The sequence below is a fragment of the Triturus cristatus genome, chromosome 2_2, assembly GCF_964204655.1.
Source record: "Triturus cristatus chromosome 2_2, aTriCri1.1, whole genome shotgun sequence".
NCBI lineage: Eukaryota > Metazoa > Chordata > Amphibia > Caudata > Salamandridae > Triturus > Triturus cristatus.
Genome location: NC_140582.1, coordinates 393,041,687 through 393,068,638, shown reverse-complemented (window position 1 = coordinate 393,068,638; position 26,952 = coordinate 393,041,687).

The following is a 26,952-nucleotide window of genomic DNA, read 5'->3' as shown; positions in this document are numbered from 1 at the left end:
CCGTCACATTCACACCCACACACCCACAACCATCCACACCCACACCCTACACCATGCCCACAGACAAGAATCCAAAGATCACAAGGGCGGAGCTGGACCTTCTTGTCAACGAAGTCATCAGAGTCGAGCCACAGCTGTTTGGAACATTGGTCAGACAGACCAGCATAGCCCAAAAAACTAGCCGGTGGCAGAGGATCGTCGAAAAGGAGAATGCTGTTGCGCCCATCCGAAGGCCCAGGCATGAATGCCAAGCCAGGTGGTACGATCTGCGCAGGGCAGTCAAGAGGAAAATGAACGAGGAATACGCCCAGAGTAACATCACTGGAGGTGGGCTGCCCCGCAGACCCATACATTACCATCCCTGGGAGGAGAAGGTGATGGCCATGCTTCCGTCGGTGGGAGTACACGGAGTCGAAGGAGTCGCAGAGCCTGGTGCGTACACCAACAACTCACGTAACATGGGGGGAATGGCATCCACACCACAAATACACCAAATGCACGCAACTTCCCCCAAGCCCTCACCGCACACAACCACACTCAAAAACCACGCTCATGCCACTAACGTCTCCATGCCCCATTCACAAATAAAGGCAATGCCATGTCCCAGGCCACACCAACCACAAACCCAAGACTGGATGTCCGGGATGCTGGGAAGGTGGGGCTCACACAACACATTGTGCAACTCAGAAGCAGACACCAATGCCGTCAGCCCATATGGCCTAGGTACATACCCATGCACCATGCCCAATACACAGGGACTGGCAAAGTACAGACAAGGTAGCTGACACTTGGCCCTGCTGTATGCAGCACAAGGCCCTCCAGTGACCACTGTACACTCAAACACCAACTCCACAAGCTCAGATATCTAGCACAGGAACTCACACTCACTGACATGCCAGCATGCACCATGAGGGGACAGACACATCACCTGGGAGACCCAATGACAAATCACACTACACCCAACAGCAGTCCTGGTCACACACCCCCTCTTACACAAGCACACACCCCCGGGGCAGGCAACGGATTTACCCACACTCACAATGGACATGTGACACAACCAGACCAATCCATAGCCAAATAAGCATCCTATCCAAAATTCAACAGGTCAAATACTCAGGAGGACATATCAATCTGTCCCCCGCAACATTCCCATCCCCAAGTGGACATTGAGAGGAATGCTAGGCACATCCAACTACCTGGAGGAACTGTGACAACTTGAGTATGTATGTGGCATGAAACAGCATTAACATTGTCTCCCTCTCACACACAGGACAACGTCATGGACCTCCCCCCAACAATGGGGGGGAACAATCACAGTCACAGGCTCAGCGTGAAGATGATCCCACCGGCAGCGACGACTCTCACCACTCCCTGGATGACCCCGACCAACCTGGCACCTCTGGTGCCCAAGCCCCTGCAGCACCTGCGTCCGGTACATCTGTGCCAACCCCCACCCCCATTCCTGCCACATCCCAGGAGACACCCAGGAGCCCTGCTCGCACTGAACAACACAGCCAGTCTGACCAGGAGGGACAAGGTTCTCCGGGCACCCAGGAGGAGGCAGACAACCCCGCAAATCCCATCCCTCAGGGGTCCCGTAGACCCTATGTGCCCACAACGGCAGGCCAGGCTCGTGTGGGCAGGGGTGGTGGGAGTGGAGGCAGGTGGAGGCAAGAACCTGGCCAAGCAGCTGAGGGAACGGGTATGTCACACATACGCCACATCCTGGACACATACCGACGTGACACCAGGGGCCTCAGCCAGGTAGTGTCAAGCCTCACAGAGATGAAGGGGACCCTCAACGAGATGAAGAACCTGCAGGCCGAGCAACATGCCAGTCAACAACAACACCAAGGACGGATGGAGGCAAGACTGGCTGAGCTCCTGGCAGTGCAAACGGACATGAGCCGTTCACTCCGTCGGATCGCCGACAACATGGGCAACCCTCCCTGTGCCACCAGGCGAAGACCACCACCAGCCACAGGGAGGGAGGAGGAGGAGGATTTGTCCGACGGAGCATCACAGACATCGTCAAGGCCTGCATCTGAGGGTCCCCCCAGGAAGGTGGGTCATCCACGGAAAAGACCGTGAGAGGCAGCGGACCATCCACATCTCCCAGGTCACCTGGCCTGGCACCTGGCCCTCTGGTGCAACAGCAGCACCTCATCCAATGACATTCTCTGCCACATGGACTTGCTGGTCACAGTCTGACCAATGATGACCAACACTGTGTTCTGGACTCTGATGACTTCCAAAGCAAAAGATACCATCTCCCCTTGTGAACTTTGGATTCTATGCACCCGGTAGAGCACCTTAGTTCATCTACCAAAAGACGTACCCCACCATAAATAAAAAGTTTATTTTGTCATGAGATGTTGCTGTCATTTTGCATTAGTCCACAACATATGTGTGTGTAAATGTCAAACTATGCCTGAGTGTTGAACTAACTCCACCCATCCATACCCTGGGATCTGAGTCTGGTACAGGACACACATGGGTCACAATGTATCATTCAATGCAGACATGAAGCACAATACCCACCTGTGATGGCCTCAAGCTGCTGATGGGGGGCTTGCAATACTGTGTGGACATACCTATTTGTAAGAGTATCATTAAGGCGTAGAGGTCATGCCTCATTCGGAGGTTCCCGGGGAGGGAGTCCCAGGTATGTGTTCCCAGGTGGGAGAACTATGTCCTGCATGCTGGAGTACGGTGGATCTGAAGAATGGTGGCCAGGTCAAGGTTAGATGCACGGAGATGGCACTATGGGGTCTCAGATGACAGTGGTACAAGGTTGGTTTTGGGTCGGGGTTGTGGCCTGCCTCCTGAGTGTGGGTGGGGAGTCTGAAGGTCATCCTGCAGCACACAGTGATCCAGTGCAGCTATCTCTGCTGGACGGTGATGTGGCTGGGGCGCGGGATGTTGCAGCTGAGGTGTGCAGATGCACCCTGGATGTGGACAAGTTTCCCGGGAGTTTGGATGTGGCTGCTCCGTAGAGGGCAGAGCAGTATTTGACACGGATGTTGTCGTGGACCTGGGGGATGATCCGTCTTTCCTTGGAGTGGATCTATCTGGGGATCATGTGCATAATTTAGCGAGTGTTGCAGTCTGAGGCACAGATGCTGGTGATTACCATGGCAAATGTGAGCAAGCAATCCATGATGCACACCATCTTGTGTGCGTGGACACTGGGTGCTTGTACAGGGCTTTTGCGGGTGGGACACAAGCAGATGACCCAGCTGTAAGGGGACAATCCTCAGATGTTGACCTCAGTCCTGTACAAGTCCTGCCTCAGGTGGCTGATGTTCTACCATTCATCAATGGATCTCATGCAATCTTGAATATTGGAACTGGCAATGTCTGCGTCCTTGGTGAGGGTGAGGAGCACCTGGCTGTCAATGGCATACGAGTTGATGATGAGCTTGTGTGCACATGTGATGGTGGAAAGGGGGGTCCTGGACACATTGTAGATTGACACGCTGAGAGATGATACCTGTGCCATGTGCCTGACGACGACACCATACTACATGCTGAAGCCTTGAGTCCCACTCCCATGGCCTTGCTGGGGTACAGAGCTGGTGGGGAGTAGGAGGGACATGACCTGGTTGGTGTGACAGGGCCTGGAAGGCGTGGCAGCGCTGTGTAGGCAGTCGGAGTTGCACACTCATCATGCAAAGGTGTTGTTTGTGCGCTTAGTGTATGCCTGAGACCAGACGGGAGATTTGTGGATGGACATTGCTTGGAGGGTGTCTGCAACATCACACTGTAGTGTGATGTGGGTCATGCAAGGACCTGAGGGTCGTGCAATGTGCACGTTGCATGTGCAGATGGTCCAGCCTTTGGCACCGCGTGGCCGCAACTGTGGCACAGACAAGCTGATGACAGTCAAAAGAATGGGTTGAGGGAGGAAGGGTGGAGCATCTTTGATGTGTGTGTGTTGCCAAATCCGGAAACTTTGTGTGCCCTTGCTGCAGGGGCAGCAACAGCAGGCGGCATGTCCTGGAAACTATGCCACAAGTTCCACCCAAAGACTAGGATGTCAGAAAGGACCACTGCAACAGGTGTATGTAAAGGAAGGAGTGTCCGGTATTCCATGGCACACCCAGAGACAAAGGATGCACAATCACCAAAGATGACTGACACCGGATCATGAAACTGAAAGGCGAGCTGCGCACAGGAAACACACCCTCAGCAGGTGTTGACGGCCCGTTGTAGGGACCAACATGCCAAAACACATACACAGCCATGGACTCCATGCACAATAGAGAATCCAATACATGAAGAACAGCATGCAGGTTGGTAATCTACACATAGACTCATATGCACAATCTTTGACAACTATGCCAGAGATGCCGCATGCACAGAGGCAAGAGACCTGCATTGACAGAGATGAGGCACCTTGGAGGGTAAGGAACACCTTTATTACTCAGCCTCACACCTATGGAAATGCATCAATATGAACAGACACACAGGTCTTTTGGATGAACATGTGGGACCTACACTGGACACCCCCTTCGCACCACAGATGCTGTAAATCCATTGGACTGGCACACAAGTGAAGGGGGTGAGCCAAACATCCCCTGCTGCACACAGAGAGGCAGCAATTCCCCATTGAGCCTCTTATGGGGATGTCCCACACTATGTCCACCCGTAGCATCACGTATGTTTCATAGGGAAGTTTTACACACATTGATGCCTTCATCACAATCCACAATCCCATTACAGATGACTGTCACGAAGTGTGACTATCATTTCATGTGAGTCATGCTACATGTCATGTGCCCCATGGTGAGTCGACATGTATGCATAGTGACAAAACCTGCACAGGAGCAGTGCCCACACATTCCAAACAACTACCACACCCAAAATGGCTTGCTGCAATCCTTACCCAAAGGAGACATCTAACCATGTCCGTGCATGTACCGCTGATTCAGCACACGTTGCAATACTCATGAGGAATAGCAGGAGCACAATGATGCCACGAGCAGACAGCATGCGCAACTACCTGGGGATGACAGACACACAAGAAGTCAGGAAAAATATAGTCATCCGCATGCATGGTCATGTACTCTACATGAATAAGGTTGACACCATGCTAGTTGAAAACTGAGTGTGTCAGCTAAAATGTGTGGAATGACATCATCACTCGAGTGACACATCAGAACACACCTCTAAGTCACTTAGCATACAGTCAGCTGGACACACACATTGCAACACATGCCACACAAGGCTCCAAGCATGCACACTCAGACCCAGGGACTCACCATTATGAGAAGAAGTTGCGTATGAGCTGACTCCGGATGTCCTCCTCCTCCTCCTCCTCCTCCTCCTCACTTGCCTCGTGACCAAGGCCTTCATCCTCCACGGGTGGATGTTCCTGCTCATCGGGATCCAGGATGAGTGGCACAGCTTTCTCCACTGCCATGTTGTGCAGCATGCAGCACACAAGGAAGATTTTGCAGACCTTCACCGGTGCATATGGGAGGGACCCGCCTGTCTTGTGGAGGCACCGGAATCGGCTCTTCAAGAGGCCAAACATCCTCTTAATCACTCGCCTGGTCTGCCCATGGGCGTTGTTGTAACGGTGATCTGCAGCTGTTCTGGGGTTGCGGAGAGGTGTCACCAGCCATGGCATGTTGGGATAGCCAGAGTCCCCTACATGGAAACATCATGTAAAGAAGTGGGTCAGGAGATGCCGTAACATACAAAGATACCGTTAAATACAGGACAAACAGAGTATACCCACCAACAAGACATGCTCGTTCGTTGTGCAGCCGCAGCATCATTTCTGGCACCCTGCTACGCTTCATGATGTAGGCATCGTGTGCTGACCCTGGAAAACATGCACAGACATGGGAAATCAGCATGTTAGCAAGACACACCACAAGGGCATTGATGGAGTGATAATGTTTTCGGTTTCGATAGGCTACCTCCTGTGCCTGTGGTGGTACCAAAGCCACATGTGTCCCATCAATGGACCCAATTACATGGGGCATCCCTCCCAGGGCATAGAACTCACCCTTGATACCTGTCAACTGCTCAGGAGTTGGAAAATGGATGAAATCATCCTGGTGCTCCAACATGGCTTCTAAAACATCATGCAGGACACGGCTGAACATGGTCTGGGACATGCCACCCACATCAGCTATGGTGAATTGAAAGGTACCGGTGGCAAAAAAATGTAGGGCTGCCATCACCTTCATCTTGGGGGTCAGTGGAGTAGGATACCTGTGTCGCGGTTGGAGGTATTGTTCAAGCTTTGCGGTCAAGTCCTCAATCAACTGTTGCGAAAAGTGGTAACGTCTTAGGCAGTCACGTTCCCTCATGGCAGCCAAGTCTGACATTGGTCGGGGGAGAGGCGGTGCCCTGCAGATAATTGGAAGGAAGAACGAAGAGTGAGTACCTAAGAATATCAATGTCAATGAACTGAGCACATGCTCAACTGCTAATACACATCAGCGAAATACAGAGTCAGGTCTGTGCTACACATCCAGGACACGTATGACAGCCAGGTGATACTCCTACGACAAGCCAGCTACACCCGTTGATAGTCACGTTCTACATGACATGGGCCGGAACTAGCTGTGGGCCAGTGTAAGTGAACAGCCAGAGACATCACAGGAGTGACATACATACACAGATCTGCATTGGAAGGATGTCATCTCATACAGACTGCTGGCGGCAAGCTAGACGCACAGGTCACATGTCATTGGAAATGTACAGATCATACACATAGCAATGAAGGGGTACACGTGAAACACGAAAACACAGACATGGATACGGCGCAGATATGTCCTCATGTCATAAAATCATCTTTGAAGCATCCAGACACACGTAACGTGTGAATCCACATGTGGCATGGTGTGCGTATATGTGTGCCATGCCCATCTACACACAGACACATGTGGGATGCAGCAACAGCAGATGCATTTGATGGAACAACACCAGCAAGCTCATGGGAACACATGACACACACAGGACATGTTCACATCGGGGCACGCTGTTACTTAGATGTCAGGTGTTAGTGTCCCTGTCCCTGGCATCAGGGGACATTTGCGGGTGTTGGTGACTGTGCCATACCAGTGATGCAGTGCTTGACACGTTTGTACTACATGCACACATGTGCATTGTGGGAAGGGGAAGTGTGCCACATACTGCCCCATCACACATGACATGTGTACACAGGTCATCACACATCTATTGTGCTAAAACATGAGGAGACATGTGCCACATCACTGCCTGACACACCTAGGCCCTGCACATGTAGGACTGGAATGACTATGACTTGATGTACAGCCATGCACAAGTCTGACACCTCCATTCCATTTGTGTGCGCCTCCTATCACCTGTGTAAGCTATGAAGCGCACCGTACACACGCTCTGAGGGCGTGGGTATGGCGCGTACCCCTACATCACCACTCCAATAGTGGTACGGGCCGTACCCACGCTCTGAGGGCGTGGGTACGGCGCGTACCACGCGTACCCCTATATCACCACTCCAATGGTGGTACGGTCCGTACCCACGTTCTGAGGGCGTGGTTGTGGTTACGGGCCGTACCACCATTGTAGTGGTGACGGGTACGCGTACGCGGGGATTGGTGGACACGCCCCCCGAAGTGACCTGACCCTGGAGGTAATGTTTGGACAGTATATGGTATTTTACAAATTTGGTGGAGGTTATGTTTCCTGCCCCTCGCCCCCCCTTTGCCCCTGGGTGTTGTGCTGACCTTCTGCGGCATCTGCGTCAGTTTCTGTGCACCAGGTTGTAGGCTAGGAGGGCCGGGATGACACGTAGGATGGGGTCCATGGCTGTCCGTCGCGTCCCGCAGCTCCTTCTTTGCTTCGTCCTCACTTTCCCGGGAGTTTTTAGCTGCCATAAAAAATGACGCAGGCACGAATCGTACTTGCTGGTCCATAGAACGCTGCCAGACTCCGTCCGGACGTCACATACGCGATGTCCCGGATCGGAATTGTGGGTATTTTTTAGCCAGTCGGTGTTTTGTACGACTCGTACGGAAATGGTATTTCTGTACGAATCGTACTTGCGGGTTTGTAAGGTGGTTTTACCGGGTACGAGTCGGACGGAGAATACGCTCCTTATGACCATTCGTACCCGGGTTTTACAGGATCGGAATCGGCACCTAAATGTTACTAAACAAACTTTGTTGCTGACTACACATATGTACACAACTCAACTGTAATGTTAACAGTGTTTATAACCAATTAGTAAGAACGACAAGAGGAGCATAGACTTACAGGGATTTTTTCCATGTGGCCACTGCAAGGCCTGTGGAAATAGCCATATACAGAAGGAATTCTGGAATAGTAGTACAAACAGTATGGTTAGTATCACACAATTTCTCACATGCAGTAGCACCAATGTCATCTATGTACTAGAATGTCCCTGCAAATTTTAAATATGTAGGGAGTACAACTCACATGGCGAAGAAAAGAGTCCTCGAACATATGAGGGCAATCACCAATAGAGATCAACAGTATCCCATTGCCCGCCATTTTGAGAACGAACACTTCTCAGATTATACCAAATTGTCTTACTATGTTATAGAACACGTAATGCCTAACAGAAGGGGTGGTAATAGAACTCTTAGGCTGAGACAACGAGAGTCAAGACATATTGTAGGGATGGGGACCCGCCATCCGAATGGGCACACTATGGACAAGGAGATGGCCATACATTTACAGAATGAATGATAGCATAAATAGGAGTCATCCTTGGGTTGAATCTATTTTTATGTGTCATTAATCAATTTCAATGTGCAACAAATGAATTGGTTTTTAACCCGTTTGTGTTAATTGCTGCTATTGCTCAGACTCTTTACTGCTCTCATGCATATATATTTTCATTCTTTGTACAGATTTTTTTGAGTCAATTTCAAGCCTAATTGGTTATAACCACTGTTAACATTACAGTTGAGTTATGTATATATGTGTGTTCAGCAACAATGTTTCTTTAGTAACATTTGATGTACAAATGCGCCCATTTTATATCACCTGTTATATTACCCTGCCTATGGATTCAAATTTAAATTTACTTTTGCATCGTATTTTTTATCTTTACAGGAGGAAAGGAAGGGACCATGTCTCGAGCTCGCGACAAGTGATCCCTACCCTTTTCTTCAACTGCATCCCAGAGTACAGATAAGGTCTCACTCATTTTTAAGTTTTAATTTAGTTATATGATAGTATTTGAGCACATGTTTGGAGTGTGGAGAAAGGGGAGAACTATGGCAACAGGCTCATACGGAAGAGAAACATGACTGTATTTAAAGACGGAAGGAGGGGGACCCAACCATAAACTAGTACCACATACACGAGATCACCCACTAATCAGGGCATGATAATTGCAATTGTATTTCGTGTTAGACCGTAAATCATGGCAACAGCCTCAGTGTTATTGTGAGAAAGGAAAGACAAATAACATACATGACCAACCCACTAACGATGGTTTCGGATATGCACTTTGTGCCTTACTGGTAGAACGTCGATAGTCTCAGCCCTTTATAAGAATGGGGAGATAGTCAATAAACATGACTTACACTGACATCACAGTAAGAGGCTGGATCCAACCAGCATATCCCGCAATAATAGACTCTATAGGCATGGAGACACTGGATCCAACCAGCATATCCCCGCAATAATAGACTCTATAGGCATGGAGACACTACTTACACAACGCGACTAGCAATGATCCAACGTGAACTTTCACGGTCAGCCACTGCAGCAGTGGCGCAAACCGGCGTGTAAGGGTTAATTACAGCGGGTTCTCCTCTTGTTCTATATATGCAAATACTGATAACTTTACCATTACAATATTGTTTATACAACAAGAACTACTAGGAGGAAGAAGCATTAGGAGAATGTTGTGAATATTGTGAATTCTGTGTAACGTTACTCGTATCACCGCAATGCTTATTTAAATGTACCTGACATGAATGTACCATTCTAAAATGGAGCTTGATACGGACTTCCCAGTCCTCTGTCTATGTTGTGTATACCGGAACTGTATGTAAGCCCTTGCCATTTAACATCACAGAGTGTGAACAAGCCCTCAATGGGTGAAACGCGTCACGTCGGGTTTATGAAAATAATAAACCCCTTTTGAATGACCCTTGGGAGTTGGTGAACTTTTTCCTGATCTGAGCGTACAAACGGAACTCCGTTTCTATTTTGGATATTAAACTACCGGTATACTCAACCGGCATCGTGCCACTCCTCAATGGGCTATGATCTCCGACGTGAGTGCTTTTCTGTGGATATGTGTGTATATATATATATATATATATATATATATATATATATATATATATATATATATATGCCAAGGTGTATTGAAGAATGAGTGGGTGTATGAGTGTCTGAATGGATGATTTAGTAGGTGCGTGACTGACTGTATAAGTGAGTGATTAAATGTGTCTTAGTGAATGCATGGTTTAGTGACTAAAACTGTGTAAATATCTGTATCAGTCTGTCAGTTGGTGTGTAAGCGGCTCCATGGGTTGGTGAGTAGCTACATGAGTGTCTATATGGGTTATTGTTTGATTGTCTGAGTATCTGTATGGGTGCCTGAGTGTCTGTGTGGGTGGGTGGCGGGTGTTTGACTCCCTGCATGGATGTGTGAGTGGGTGATTCACTGGGTGTATGGGTGTATGGGTTATGGGTTAATTCCATGGGTTCAAGAGTGCATCTGTGAGGGGGCTGTATGGGTGGGTGAGTGTGTGTATGGCAGTGTTGGTGAGTAAATGGACGTCTCAGTGGTACAAGTGTGAGTAGCTACATATGTGAAAGCCAGTATATGTGAGGGTTGGAGTATATAAATGACTATATGTAAAACCAAAAGGAAACAGCTCAACTCCACAAACACAAGAGTGTTTGTGTCGCACCTCTCTCGAGACTCCTCCCGTCTACCCTCCTACAATTCAAATTAATAGATAAGCTATTTAGCTGACGCGGTGTGCAACTCCACTACCCCCGCTGTTCCCAAGGGGTGATCCACAAGATCAATGCAAACTTAACCCCACTGTGGGTTGCACCACCTTGCACAATCAATAAAAACAGTAATTATATAAATGTCCATCCGTTCGTTTGTATTATTCAGACTTTCTTTATTCTTATTTCAATTTTCACAGTTCCTCAGGCAGTCAGCGCGTTTCGTTCTTATAGAAATAACTTCATCAGGGCAATATTTCTTAGTGGCAGTTGTTTACTAATCGATGAATCCTTGTTGCCAGGTAATAAGATTTCAAGCTTTCCTGGCACTTCCTCGTATATGCAAATTTCCAATGGTCATTCACATCTGCTCTGCCTATTATAAGTCAAGGCTTAGCTGGTCCCTTTGGAATCGCAATTCTGTCCTATTAATTGGCTACTGTGCCCGCGGTTGAATAAATCGAAGTGACCAGCAGTGTGTGTGCTCAGGTGCTGCAAAAAAAATGCGCGAGCGTCTTTCTACCATTTATCCGCTCGAGGACGTGGACCACGTAACACCGCGTCATAGGGATGTTTTTGGGATAGTCTCTAAATCTATATAGTCTTCAATCACTCTTTTCGGCCTAGTTTTTCCATGATATTCTCTAATAGAAGCCTCCTACTTTGCACTATTAAGACTGAAGACTAGCCCTAAAAACATCCCTATGGTGTCCTGACTATATGTGAGAGTGAGTGATTGTGAGAGTGGCTGTATGGACTATTGTGTGCTTGCATCAGTGATTGTATAAGAGCATAATTATGTGTTAGTTTATGTATGAATAAGTGAGGTGGTGTGAGTATAACTGTATAGGTGCATAAATGGGATTGTGATTGATTCTTTGCATGACTGACGAGGTGTGTGAGTAACTCTATGGGTGAGTGTCGGTGTGTGAGTGTCTCTATAGGTGTATAAGTGTAAATGATAGTGCTGCATTGATGAGTGACTGCCTGTATGAGTGACTGTATAGGTGAATAAGTGGATGTGTGAGTAGACCTAGGACCTAGTGAGTGGGTATGTAGTAACTGGTATTAGTGTGTGTATAGTTCGAAAATGGTAGTCTGTATTTTAGAGTAGATATATCTAAGGTTAAATTAGGTTGTGAGGCGGTGCATCTGATTATCACATGGATGATGTCATCAGTGATGTCATTTGAGATATCATCAGTGATGTCACTGACCATGTCATGAATTATGTAATATGTGACTTCATCAGCAGTGCATTGCGGGGGTGCGAGTTCTGGTTAGCTGAACTAACTATAACGCCTGAATTTCTCTGGTTTTGTACGCATGAAATGTCCAACTAACTATAATGGCCCTGAAATCTATGGTTTTTTCAGTGAATTTCAAAGGTTTTTTTAATGCTCATTTCTAACTATGCCTACAGAGGTAGGACATGTGCAGAAAGAGGAAGAAAGGCGCAGAAAGAAGCAAGAGAAATGCAGAAAGAGGAAACAAAAGTCCAGAAAGATGGAAAAAAGTGCAGAAAGAAGCAATAGATATGCAGAAAGAACCAACAGAGTTGCAGAAAGAGGCCTTGTTGCAAAGTCATCTTGTGCCCCCAACTTTTTGCTGACTGGTACTGATGGTAACTGACTCTGACTAACAAGGACTGGAGCCAGTGCTATGCTGAAAGACACTTAGAATACAGTGAAAACCCCTACATACACTAGGGTACACTATGGGTTGGGGTACCCCTGTGATTGGCATGCACTCCCCTGTAAGGCCATAGTACATATTAGGGCAGGGGGATTAAAACCACCTCTAATTTAGAGGTTCAGAAAGAGGCAAGAGAAGTGCAGAAAAAAGAAACAGAGATGCTGAAAGAGGGAACAGAGGTGCATACAGAGGCCAGAGAGGTGCATAAACAAGTAAAAGGGGTGCACAAAGAGGCGTTAGGGGTACAGAGAGAAGCAAATGAGGTGCAGAAAGAGGCAAAAGATGTGCAGAAAGAGGGAAAAGAGGTGCAGAAAGTAGAAGAGATTTGCAGAAAGAAGCAAGAGAAGTGCAGAAAAAAAAGAAATGTGCAGAAAGAAGCAAAAGAAATGCAGAAAGATGCAAGAGATGTACAGGAGGAAGCAGGAGTGGCTTGCACACCATTATTACCAATTTAACACCTACATTTAGCAATAAGTAACAGGTGACCATTCTAGGTTTGCAAAGGGCCTTCCACCACGCTGTAGCACTTGTAGCAGCATGTTTTGTAATGTTTGAGCCATTTGAGCTAGAAACAAGGCTTCATTTGTTCAAATCTGTAGATTAGGGAGCAGATGATGAATTATATGGCTAATGCAGAAAATGCATTAATTGTATGAAAGTCAGAGCTGCCAAACAGTCGCATAATTCCAGTGGCCCTGCTCATACCTTTGACTAGGTCCACAAGGGCTCCTCAGTGATTCCTTCTTTTTTGTCTCACTGAGTTCATAGTTGAGCTTCTATGGAAATGAGGAAGACTAAACCTCACGTTACCACTCCACAACACAGACTACCATACCACATAATTACTCTACATAACACATAATCCCACTCTACATAATTCCTATACAATAAATACCACATACTTTCTATCCACATAATTTCACTGCACAACATACCACATAATTCCACTACACACAACATACATCCACTCCACTACAAAAAACATTAGTAAAAAACGTTTACAGTTACAACGCCAATAGCTTTAATTCTCGCAAATCCGAAACCTATTACATTGCAAACACTTCTTTAACTAGTAGTCGAGCCTGCAGAGTGGTGGAGAAAGGGTGCTGGGCCTCCTACCAGCGCTCAGGAATTCCACTGCGTAGGACTTACAGGAGGTACCAGAAGGGCTTCTTGCCCCCAAAGTCCCTAAGGAGTAAATTGGACTTCATCCCCCATCCCGTAGTCTGCCAGGAGTCACGTTTGCGAAGTGGTGGAGAAAGGGGGGCATGAAGTTTTAGCAATCCCACTGTGTGGGACTTACTGGAGGTAACAAGAGGGGTAGTTGGCCTCCAAGGCCCCCAAGGCTCCTGGTGTACTGCTGCTCGGGGGATGATGTCCACTTGGACACAAGAGGACCTCATTTCCCCACCATCAGTGCACCAAGAGGCACGTTTGCAGAGTGGTGTAAAAAGGGGCATGACCTCAGACCACCTCTCAGTAATCCCACTAGAGGTACCTGGTGGGCTAGTTGGCCAACAGGGACCCTCAGTATTTAAGGGGACTTTATTTGACAACTCAGAATGCATCAGGAGGCACGTTTGCACAGTGGTGCAGGCAGGGGGCGGGGCCTCCGGTGAGATGCCAGCTTTTCTTTTTTTAAATATATTTTTAGAAGGAGGCTGTGTGCCCCCCCTTCTTTTAGTATTTTTTTGGCCCTGGGGACCCCAGGCCTGAGCTTATTTTTTTATATTAAAAAAATGGAAAGGGGGCGCATGGCCCCCTCCCTGGGCCATAGGACCCCATCCCCTAGGGCCCAGCCAGACTTTTTTTTTAAACAATTTATGGAGGCGGCTGCGTGGCCCCCCTCCCAAGTCACTATTTATCCCAGGGACCCCATCCTTGGGTCCCGGTCAGACTTTTTACTTTTATTTTCCTGGGCATCTTCTGGCCCCGGGGACACCATTCCCTGGGGCCTGGCCTCAGCATTTGGGACCGTGGGGAGAGCCACAATGCCCCCACGGTCCGTGCTGGCTGCCAGCCTCCTGCGGGAGCCGGCAGGGTTTAGGGCAAGGGTAGCTGCTAGCATGCAGCTCCCCTTGCCCAAAAGCAATCTGCTTTGCTTCATGGAAGCGAGAGAAGGTTTCCTGCTCTCGCTTTCATGAAGCAAAGCAGAGTTTGCAATGACAGGGCGATGGTTCCCGCCCTGTCATTGCAAACTGCAATGTCCCGGAGGTGGGCACCCCAGGACATTGCTGGAGCCGGCCCTGGGGAATGGCGGTCCCCGGGGCCATCTAGGGCTCCTGGAGGGGGCCACGTGGCCCCCCTCCCTGCGACTACAAAGCCCTGGGGAGGTGGTGGTCCCCTAGGCATGGGGAGGCCCACGAGGCCCCCGTCATTATTTAAAGAAGCCCGGGGAGGTGGTGGTCCCCGGTGCTTGGGGGGCCCGGAAGGTCCCCCTCAAAATTTAAAGAAGTGCCGGGGAGGTGGCGGTCCCCGGGTCATGGGGAGGCCCGTGAGGCTGCCCTCATTATTTAAAGAAGCACGGGGAGGTGGTGGTCCCCAGTGCTTGGGGGGCCCGGAAGGCCCCCCTCAATATTTAAAGAAGCGCTAGGGAGGTGGTGGTCCCTGGGGCTTGGGGGGGCCCACGAGGATCTCCTCATTATTTAAAGAAGCCCTGGGGAGGTGGTGGTCCCCAGGGCTGTGCCCCCTGCATATAATTAAGTAAGCCCCTGGGAGGTGGTGGTCCCCGGGGCTCTGGGGGCCCCCACAGGATCCCCCACATACATTATAAATAATGCCCCCAGGACCTGGCCCACCCGGGGCTTAAAAACAACAAAGCGCGGGAGGCCGCGCTTCGTTTTATTTTGTATTCTCGACTGGATTTGTGCACCCAGTACAAATTTGGTGGATTATTTTTTTTTAAATATTTTTTTTTTGTAATGCTTTATTTGGCCCTGGGGGGTCGTTGTGGGACCCCCTGAGCAGGCCTAGGGGGTCAGGGTGTTTGTACCTTGCCCACTTTCTTGCTTTTTAAAGTTTTTTCATCCTTTTTCTTGTGACTTTGTTACCGAGTCACAAAATGGCTGCCAATACCTCCTGGAATGTTTGGATGTTGACAGCCAATCAAAATGAAGCTCATGCTCAGTAGGAGTCGAGGCTCCTCCTCAGTGCTCAGATATCAATATTTTTATTTTTTTAATTTCTCAGCAACTACTGAACAGATTTACACCATTTAAAAAAAGGGCACTTTCCAAACCAAGAGCTACCTTTTTGCCAAATTTGGTGTAATTCCATTTAGCAGTTCGAGCTGTAGCCATGTCTAAAGTTTCCTACTGAAATTACCATGGGGAAAACGCGTTTTGGGACCCCCCTTTTTCTGCGTCCCCCCTTGAGGAATCACCCCAAAACTTTCAAGACAGGAGCTGATGGGAGCAGGCCATTAGTTTTGAAAAGTTCGCGAAGATTCGTCAATTGGCGCCAAAGATATTGGCAAAAGAAAAAATGCTTTTTGAATAGAAACAAGGTTCAAGCTATAACTACCTACTGGCGATCACCAGTAGGATATATATATATATATATATATTTATATATATATATTACCTACTGGCGGTAGGAAAAGCATTTTTTCTTTTCCCAATAACTTTGGCGTCATTTGACGAATCATCGCGAAATTTTCAAAACTAGTGGGGCGCTCCGGTCAGCTACAGCCCGAACTGCTGAACGGAACTATACCAAATTTTTCTAAAAGATAGCCCTTGGTTCAGAAGGAGCCCTTTTTGTTAAATGGTGTAAATCTGTTCAGTAGTTCCTGATAAATTCAAAATATAGAGGTCGGAAAATCAATTTCCCATAGGAAACTTTAGACACGGCTAGAGCTCAAACTGCTGAACGGAATAACACCAAATTTGCCAAAAAGGTAGTGCTTGGTTCAGAACGCGCCCTTTTTTTTAAATGGTGGAAATCTGTTCAGTAGTTTTTGAGATATTAAAGGAAACAAATATTTATATATCTGGGCGGGACCTAACTACACACGCAAATGCTTGGTTCTAATTGGCTGCCTACACTTCAATCCAGGAAGTGTTGGCAGCCATCTTGGTGCAATGCATTTTAGGTCTCGACTAGGCCTGGGCGGTAAATTCCGTTCCGTTCGCGGAATTTGCGGAATTTGGGCAATTTCGCATTCCGCGGAGAACGCGAAATTGCCCAAAAATCTGCATTCCGCGACTTCGCAAAATGTTTTGCTTGTTCGCGTTCTCAATATGCGTGTTCGCAAGATATTTCACCCCGAGCATGCAAACAGCGATCGCGAACAGGAAAAAAGTATCGCGAACAAGCAATTCCGCGTGTTCGCGGAATTTCTGCGTGTTTGCGGAGCTTTTTTACCGTTTCGCGGAGATTTGCGTAACGCGATTACGCGAATTCCGCCCACCCCTAGTCTCGACTAGTGATGCAGTGCATGTGCTGTTCACTACACAAACACCACTGCACTACCCTAAACCCTAAAACACTACCCCCTGCACGACCCCCTACACTGCCCGAACACCACTGCATTTCCCTAAAACACCACCCCTGCACGACCCCCAACACTGCCCGAACACCACTGCACTGCCCTAAAACCTAAAACACCACCCTCTGCATGACTCCCTACACCCCGAACACCACTGCACTGCCCTAAACCCTAAAACACCACCCCTTCACGACCCTCTACACTACCCAAACACCACTGCACTACCCTAAGCCCTAAAACACTACCCCCTGCACGACCCCTACACGGCCCAAACACCACTGCACTACCCAAACTATAAACCTACCCCCAGCATGACCCCCTACACTACCCAAACACCACTGCACTACCCTAAACCCTAAAAAACTACCCCCAGCACGACCCCCTACACTACCCAAACACCACTGCACTACCCTAAACCCTAAAACACTACCCACAGCATGACCCCCTACACTACCAAAACACCACTGCACTGCCCTAAACCCTAAAACACTACCCCCAGTACAACCCCCTACACTAGATAAACAGCACTGGACTGCCCTAAACCCTAAAACAATACCCCCAGCACGACTCCTACACTGTCAAAACACCACTGCACTACCCTAAACCCTAAAAAACTACCCCCAGCACGACCCCCTACACTACCCTAACACCACTGCACTACCCTAAACCCTAAAACACTCCCCACAGCATGACCCATTACACTACCGAAACACCACTGTACTACCCTAAACCCTAAAACACTATCCCAGCACAACCCCTTACACTACCCAAACACCACTGCTCTATCCTAAACCCTATAACACTACCCCCAGCACGACCCCCTACACTACACAAACACCACTGCACTGCCCTAAACCCTAAAACACTACCCCAGCATGACCCCCTACACTAGATAAACACCAGTGCACTGCCCTAAACCCTAAAACAATACTCCCAGCACGACTCCTACACTACCCAAACACCACTGCACTACCCTAAACCCTAAAACACTACCCCCAGCACGACCCGCTACACTACACAAACACCAATGCCCTACCCTAAACCCTAAAACACTAGCACCAGCACAACCCCTACACTACCCAAACACCATTGCACTACCCTAAGCCCTAAAACACTACCCCAGCATGACCCCCTACACTACCCAAACACCACTGCACTACCCTAAACCCTAAAACACTACCCACAGAACGACCCCCTACACCACCCAAACACCACTGTACTACCCTAAACCCTAAAACACTACCCCCAGCACAACCCCCTACTCTACCCAAAGACCACTGCACTACCCAAAACCCTAAAACACTACCCCCCACACGACTCCCTACACTACCCAAAGACCACTGCACTACCCTACACCCTAAAACATGACCCCCTATACTACACAAACACCGCTGCGCTACCCTAAACCCTAAAACAATACCCCCAGTACGACCCCCTACACTCCACAAACACCACTGCACTGCCCTAAAAACTAAAACACCACCCTCTGCACGACCCTCTACACTACCCAAACACCACTGCACTACCCTAAACCCTAAAATACTACCCCCTGCACGCCCCCTACACTGCCCACACACCACTGCACTACCCAAACTCTAAACCTACCCCCAGCATGACCCCCTACACTACCCAAACACCACTGCACTACCCTAAACCCTAAAAAACTACCCCCAGCATGACACCCTACACTACCCAAACACCACTGCACTACCCTAAACCCTAAAACACTACCCACAGCACGACCCCCTATACTACCGAAACACCACTGCACTGCCCTAAACCCTAAAACACTACCCCCAGCATGACCCCCTACACTACACAAACACCACAGCACTGCCATAAACCCTAAAATACTACCCCAGTACGACCCCCTACACTAGATAAACAGTACTGAACTGCCCTAAACCCTAAAACAATACCCCCAGCACGACTCCTACACTACCGAAACACCACTGCACTACCCTAAAGCCTAAAAAACTACCCCAGCACGACCCCCTACACTACCCTAACACCACTGCACTACCCTAAACCCTAAAACACTCCCTACAGCATGACCCACTACACTACCGAAACACCACTGTACTCCCCTAAACCCTAAAACACAACCCCCTACACTACCCAAACACCACTGCTCTACCCCAAACCCTAAAACACTACCCACAGCACGACCCCCTACACTACACAAACACCACTGCACTGCCCTAAACCCTAAAACACTACCCCCAGCACGACCCCCCACACTAGATAAACACCACTGCACTGCCCTAAACCCTAAAACAATACTCCCAGCACGACTCCTACACAACCCAAACACCACTGCACTACCCTAAACCCTAAAACACTACCCCCAGCACGACCCGCTACACTACACAAACACCAATGCACTACCCTAAACCCTAAAACACTACCACCAGCATGACCCCCTACACTACCCAAACACCACTGCACTACCCTAAACCCTAAAACACTACACGCAGCATGACCCCCTACACCACCGAAACACTACTGCACTACCCTAAACCCTAAAACACTAACCCCAGCACGACTCCCTACTCTACCCAAAGACCACTGCACTACCCTAAACCCTAAAACACTACCCCCACACGACCCCCTACACTACCCAAAGACCACTGCACTACCCTGAACCCTAAAACATGACCCCCTATACTACACAAACACCGCTGCGCTACTCTAAACCCTAAAACAATACCCCCAGTACGACCCCCTACACTCCACAAACACCACTTCACTACCCTAAACCCTAAAACACTACCCTCAGCAGTACCCCTCACACTACCCAAACACCTCTGCACTACCCTAAACCCTAAAACACTATCCCAAATACGACCCCCTACACTACACAAACACCACTGCACTGCCCTAAACCCTAAAACACTACCCCAGCACGATCCCCTACACTACACAAACACCACTGCACTACCCTAAACCCTAAATCTACCCCAAGCACGACCCCCTACACTACACAAACACCACTGCACTACCCTAAACTCTAAAACACTACCACCAGCACAACCCCCTACACTACTCAAACACCACTGCACTACCCTAAACCCTAAAACACTACCCTCAGCAGTACCCCTCACACTACCCAAACACCACTGCACTACCCTAAACCCTAAAACACTACCCCAACAGTACCCCCTATACTACCCAAACGCCACTGCACTACCCTAAACCTTAAAACACTACCCCCAGCAGTACCCCTACACTACCCAAAGACCACTGCACTACCCTAAACCCTAAACCACTACCCCCCGCACGACCCCCTACACTACCCAAACACCACTGTACTACCCTAAACCCTAAACCACTACCCCCAGCACTACCCCCTACACTACCCAAACACCACTGCACTACCCTAAACCCTAAATCTACCCCGAGCACAACCCCCTACACTACCCAAACACCACTGCACTACCCTAAACCCTAAAACACTATCAGCAGCAGTACCCATCACACTACCCAAACACCACTGCGCTACCCTAAACCCTAAAACACTACCCTCAGCATGACCCCCTACACTACCCAAACACCACTGCACTACCCTAAACCCTAAAACACTAACCCAGCACGACCCTCTACACTACCCAAACACTACTGCACTGCCCTAAACCCTAAAACACTACCCCAGCACAACCCCTACACTACCCAAACACCACTGCACTACCCTAAACCCTAAAACACTATCCCCAAAACGACCCCCTACACTACACAAACACTACTGCGCTGCCCTAAACCCAAAACACTATCCCCAGCACGATCCCCTACACTACACAAACACCATTGCACTACCCTAAACCCTAAATCTACCCCAAACACGACCCCTACACTACACAAACACCACTGCACTACCCTAAACTCTAAAACACTACCACCAGCATGACCCCCTACACTACCCAAACACCACTGCACTACCCTAAACCCAAGAAAAGTAACCACCACCCCATGCCCAATCCCCCTTACCTCACACTCCTCGTTGTACCTCTCTCCTCATGGTTCCTGCTTCATGTCATCTCTGAGGGGCGGTGCACGTCATTGTGAGGAAACGGAACAGCCTCTGTTTCCTTACAACGACGTGGATCAAATACATTTTTTTAGAACTCATGGTCATTTACCATACATACCTTTACATCAAAATTTGTTGTAAAGGCATGCCTGGTAAATGACCATGCGTTCTAAAAAAATACGTAGTAATGACTTCTCGATGTACAAAGCATGCGTGGTAATGCATGCGTTGTAATGGTATCACAAAGTAAAAAAGTCGTTGTAACGGCTGTTTACCAATCAAAGCTGGCCCCTGTTCTTCAGTGTGTCATTTATTTGATAAATTAGGAGGAAGGAATGTGTTTTTTTACCGAAAAGTGCATTCCCGGCTGTTGTATTGTGAAAGTGTCCGCGTGGCCTGGTTTCACTTCCGGTGAGAGAGTGGAAGAGTCTGTTTTGATCTAAAGGTTTTCTGCTGGTGGATGGGGCCAGAATGACGCGTCATCAGAAAACACAGCTAATGGAAAGCATTGTCCCCGAAGTGTGGAGCAGTGCCATGAGAGGTCAACGAGTGTGCGTCCCGCCGCAGTATGCCCGTACCGCGTGACCCACGTGCCACCTCCAGTGTACGGAAGGCAGAAGTGGCATCCATCGCAGGTCCTCTTGAAGACCGTTGTAGCACTAATTCTACATTTTGGAACTAGGGGATTTTTACCTTGTTGTTCCTGCCAGATGCAAAGAGAAGATCCTGTGTTATTTTGTGCCCTCGTTACCTTTTTTGTGGGTAGTGGTGTTTGTCACTTCGCTGCCCCGCCGGTGCACACGACTGGGCTCCCCACCTTGTGTGCCATCTGCAGGGCCTGTGCCCTCGGATCACTGGTTTCGGTTTATCGAGTGGCAGTATAAAGAGTTGCTCCCAAAGGACTAGCCTGAACACTTAGGTGAATGTCCCCTGTGCCAGCATTCCGCAGAAATTCTTTCCTAGTTCTCCCATGTCGACGACAATGTCATAATAGCACGGCTCCGCTCGGGACACTGTATGACGTCATAGGAGCCATAAGAGGACCTCGTCGGCGTGCTGACATCAGATCCACCCATTTTTTCCGTGTATGTATGTATATATATATATAAATTTTCAACAATGGCCCGAAAGCAACGAAAGCGCACTCGACAGCCGATGATAATTAAAGTGGAAACCAGCATCTGAACTCGGGTGTTCCTTCACCCCACAATGCACGAAAGAACATTGCACCAAGCATACGCCCATTAGGGGCGGGCATTGATACGAATAAAGCCGGAAATTGATCTAATGTGAAACGTCAGATGTGTCGTTTGTAAATGCCCATGAAGAAGAGGCTTTTGGCCTAGAAACGCGTCGGCAAAGAGGAAACTGAAAGGCGGAGAAACGAAGCAGGCTGCATCATTAAGCCGGATGGCTGAATGCTGTCGTGTTCCATCCCAATGCTTGAGGGCATCTTGTTTGCAACTATCTACACACGGCGGCCCGGCCGTGGGGATGAGAACCATCGCCAGCTGGAAGAGGATTGCAAAAACCAGTTGGGAGAGGCTGCGACCCTGAACTATTCAAGATCGAATCGGCACAGCATTCAATATGCTAACTAAGCTTGCTCACAGTACCCGCTACCTACTATAGGAAAAGTAAAAACTATTTTAATTAACAAACGCACTGCAAGTGACCACTAATGCTCACATTATGGACTGCATACCCCACAATGCACGAAAGAACATTGCACCAAGCATACACCCATTAGGGGCGGGCATTGATACGAATAAAACCGGAAATTGATCTAATGTGAAACGTCAGATGTGTCGTTTGCAAATGCCCATGAAGAAGAGGCTTTTGGCCTAGAAACGCGTCGGCAAAGAGGAAACTGAAAGGCGGAGAAACGAAGCAGGCTGCATCATTAAGCCGGATGGCTGAATGCTGTCGTGTTCCATCCCAATGCTTGAGGGCATCTTGTTTGCAACTATTTACACACGGCGGCCCGGCCGTGGGGATGAGAACCATCGCCAGCTGGCAGAGGATTGCAAAAACCAGTTGGGAGAGGCTGCGACCCTGAACTATTCAAGATCGAATCGGCACAGCATTCAATATGCTAATTAAGCTTGCTCACAGTACCCGCTACCTACTATAGGAAAAGTAAAAACTATTTTAATTAACAAACGCACTGCAAGTGACCACTAATGCTCACATTATGGACTGCATACCCCACAATGCACGAAAGAACATTGCACCAAGCATACGCCCATTAGGGGCGGGCGTTGATACGAATAAAACCGGAAATTGATCTAATGTGAAACGTCAGATGTGTCGTTTGTAAATGCCCATGAAGAAGAGGCTTTTGGCCTAGAAACGCGTCGGCAAAGAGGAAACTGAAAGGCGGAGAAACGAAGCAGGCTGCATCATTAAGCCGGATGGCTGAATGCTGTCGTGTTCCATCCCAATGCTTGAGGGCATCTTGTTTGCAACTATTCACACACGGCGGCCCGGCCGTGGGGATAAGAACCATCGCCAGCTGGCAGAGGATTGCAAAAACCAGTTGGGAGAGGCTGCGACCCTGAACTATTCAAGATCGAATCGGCACAGCATTCAATATGCTAATTAAGCTTGCTCACAGTACCCGCTACCTACTATAGGAAAAGTAAAAACTATTTTAATTAACAAACGCACTGCAAGTGACCACTAATGCTCACATTATGGACTGCATACCCCACAATGCACGAAAGAACATTGCACCAAGCATACGCCCATTAGGGGCGGGCATTGATACGAATAAAACCGGAAATTGATCTAATGTGAAACGTCAGATGTGTCGTTTGTAAATGCCCATGAAGAAGAGGCTTTTGGCCTAGAAACGCGTCGGCAAAGAGGAAACTGAAAGGCGGAGAAACGAAGCAGGCTGCATCATTAAGCCGGATGGCTGAATGCTGTCGTCTTCCATCCCAATGCTTGAGGGCATCTTGTTTGCAACTATTTACACACGGCGGCCCGGCCGTGGGGATGAGAACCATCGCCAGCTGGCAGAGGATTGCAAAAACCAGTTGGGAGAGGCTGCGACCCTGAACTATTCAAGATCGAATCGGCACAGCATTCAATATGCTAATTAAGCTTGCTCACAGTACCCGCTACCTACTATAGGAAAAGTAAAAACTATTTTAATTAACAAACGCACTGCAAGTGACCACTAATGCTCACATTATGGACTGCATACCCCACAATGCACGAAAGAACATTGCACCAAGCATACGCCCATTAGGGGCGGGCATTGATACGCATAAAACCGGAAATTGATCTAATGTGAAACGTCAGATGTGTCATTTGTAAATGCCCATGAAGAAGAGGCTTTTGGCCTAGAAACGCGTCGGCAAAGAGGAAACTGAAAGGCGGAGAAACGAAGCAGGCTGCATCATTAAGCCGGATGGCTGAATGCTGTCGTGTTCCATCCCAATGCTTGAGGGCATCTTGTTTGCAACTATTTACACACGGCGGCCCGGCCGTGGGGATGAGAACCATCGCCAGCTGGCAGAGGATTGCAAAAACCAGTTGGGAGAGGCTGCGACCCTGAACTATTCAAGATCGAATCGGCACAGCATTCAATATGCTAATAAGCTTGCTCACAGTACCCGCTACCTACTATAGGAAAAGTAAAAACTATTTTAATTAACAAACGCACTGCAAGTGACCACTAATGCTCACATTATGGACTGCATACCCCACAATGCACGAAAGAACATTGCACCAAGCATACGCCCATTAGGGGCGGGCATTGATACGAATAAAACCGGAAATTGATCTAATGTGAAACGTCAGATGTGTCGTTTGTAAATGCCCATGAAGAAGAGGCTTTTGGCCTAGAAACGCGTCGGCAAAGAGGAAACTGAAAGGCGGAGAAACGAAGCAGGCTGCCTCATTAAGCCGGATGGCTGAATGCTGTCGTGTTCCATCCCAATGCTTGAGGGCATCTTGTTTGCAAATATATATATATATATTTATATTTCTCCTCCGTTTGCTTCGGTATGCCCACCACCTCCAAGCCAGAGGGCGCGTCGACGAACAGACCTCCCAAACACGGTCCGATAATATTAGACAAAACTTCCTCCCAAAGCAGGAAAGCCGACGCCGTGTCTTGTGAGTTTTCTTTATTAGTCAGCAAACTAATAAAGAAAACTCTGCACACAAGACACGGCGTCGGCTTTCCTGCTTTGGGAGGAAGTTTTGTCTTATATATATATATATATATATATATTCACAGAAAAAAACATAGGTTTCAGGCACGTTATAGTTAGGAATTAGCATTTAAAAAACCTCAGAAATTCACTGAAAAAACCATAGGTTTCAGGGGTGTTATAGTTAGCTGGACTTTTCACTTGTACAAAGCCATTGAAATTCCCCCGTTATAGTTAGTTCAGCTAACTATAACTCGCGCGCCCGCAATGCACTGCTGATGACATCACATATTACATCACTCATGACATGGTCAGTGACATCACTCATGACATCACTGATGACATCTCTGGTTTTTTCTGTGAATTTCAGAGGTTTTTTAAATGCTAATTTCTAACTATGCCTACAGAGATAGGACATGTGAAGAAAGAAGAAACAAGCATTGGCATAGCCAATAGGTCTCGCTTTTGGGACCTTCTAAGTATTTAGTTATGCAGCACAATATCCTTGGTGCAACCACATCAACTGTTGCGTGGCTAAACACTTATAAGGTCCCAAAGGAGAGAACTATTGGCTATGCCAATACTGTGTGTGGTTGTGTGTGTGGTTGTGTGTGTGGTTGTGTGTGTGGTTGTGTGTGGTGTGGTTGTGTGTGGGTGCGGTTGTGTGGGTGGGGTTGTTGGTGGGGTTGTGTGGGTGGGGTTGTTGGTGGGGTTGTGGGTGGGGTTGGTGGGGTTGTTGGTGGGGTTGTGGGTGGGGTTGTGGGTGGGGTTGTTGGTGGGGTTGTGGGTGGGGTTGTGGGTGGGGTTGTTGGTGGGGTTGTTGGTGGGGTTGGGTGTGGTTGTGGGGTTGGGTGTGGTTGTGGTTGTGTGTGTGGTTGTGGTTGTGTGTATGACAGTAATACTAAAAGCATATCAAAATAAAGGCACACAAACAGAATTTGTGGAAAGAGAAAGCACGTTATAAATCAAAACGGGCGCAGCAAAGCATTAACACAACAACAAAACAAACAAGATCACTTAGCGAAGACTGAGTGCTGATAATGGATACACACAGCCCATCATCTTAAGAGTTCGATTGCAGCCAGAACTGGAATATATGAAGGCCTGAAACTGAGTGGTGTAGAGCTACTGGAACCAACAGCTGTGTAGGAAACATAGGAAGAATCGTAAGAGTTATTGACATCACCTAGGCACAGAACCCAAGACATCTGGAATCAACTATGCCCAAGCATCTGCGGGGGCTACTGTCAATGGCTATATGCAAAGCATGAGCCAAATATAACTAACAGACTAGTCCCGAAAAACGAGGGATGGCAAAGCAAATAGGATTGGAATGGACAGCCAGCCTTTTGGCTTTGACCATACTTGTTTTGGATTTTGTAAAAATGTATAATTGGGGGAGCTGATAGGCACTAGACAATCTACAAGAAAAATAATGGGTAAAAAAAAAAAATAAGACTTTTTATTGGTCTCAAAAAACACTTTTAGTCCCTGGCACAAAAGGAAACGTCTTGGTGTGCAGATGTGTTCCTTGACAAAGACCACAATGCTGTAACTCACAAGGATGTTAGCCATTGGTGTAGTGGGAGGAGGAAAAATATGGATTATGAGAAGCCCTTCTAAGTGTG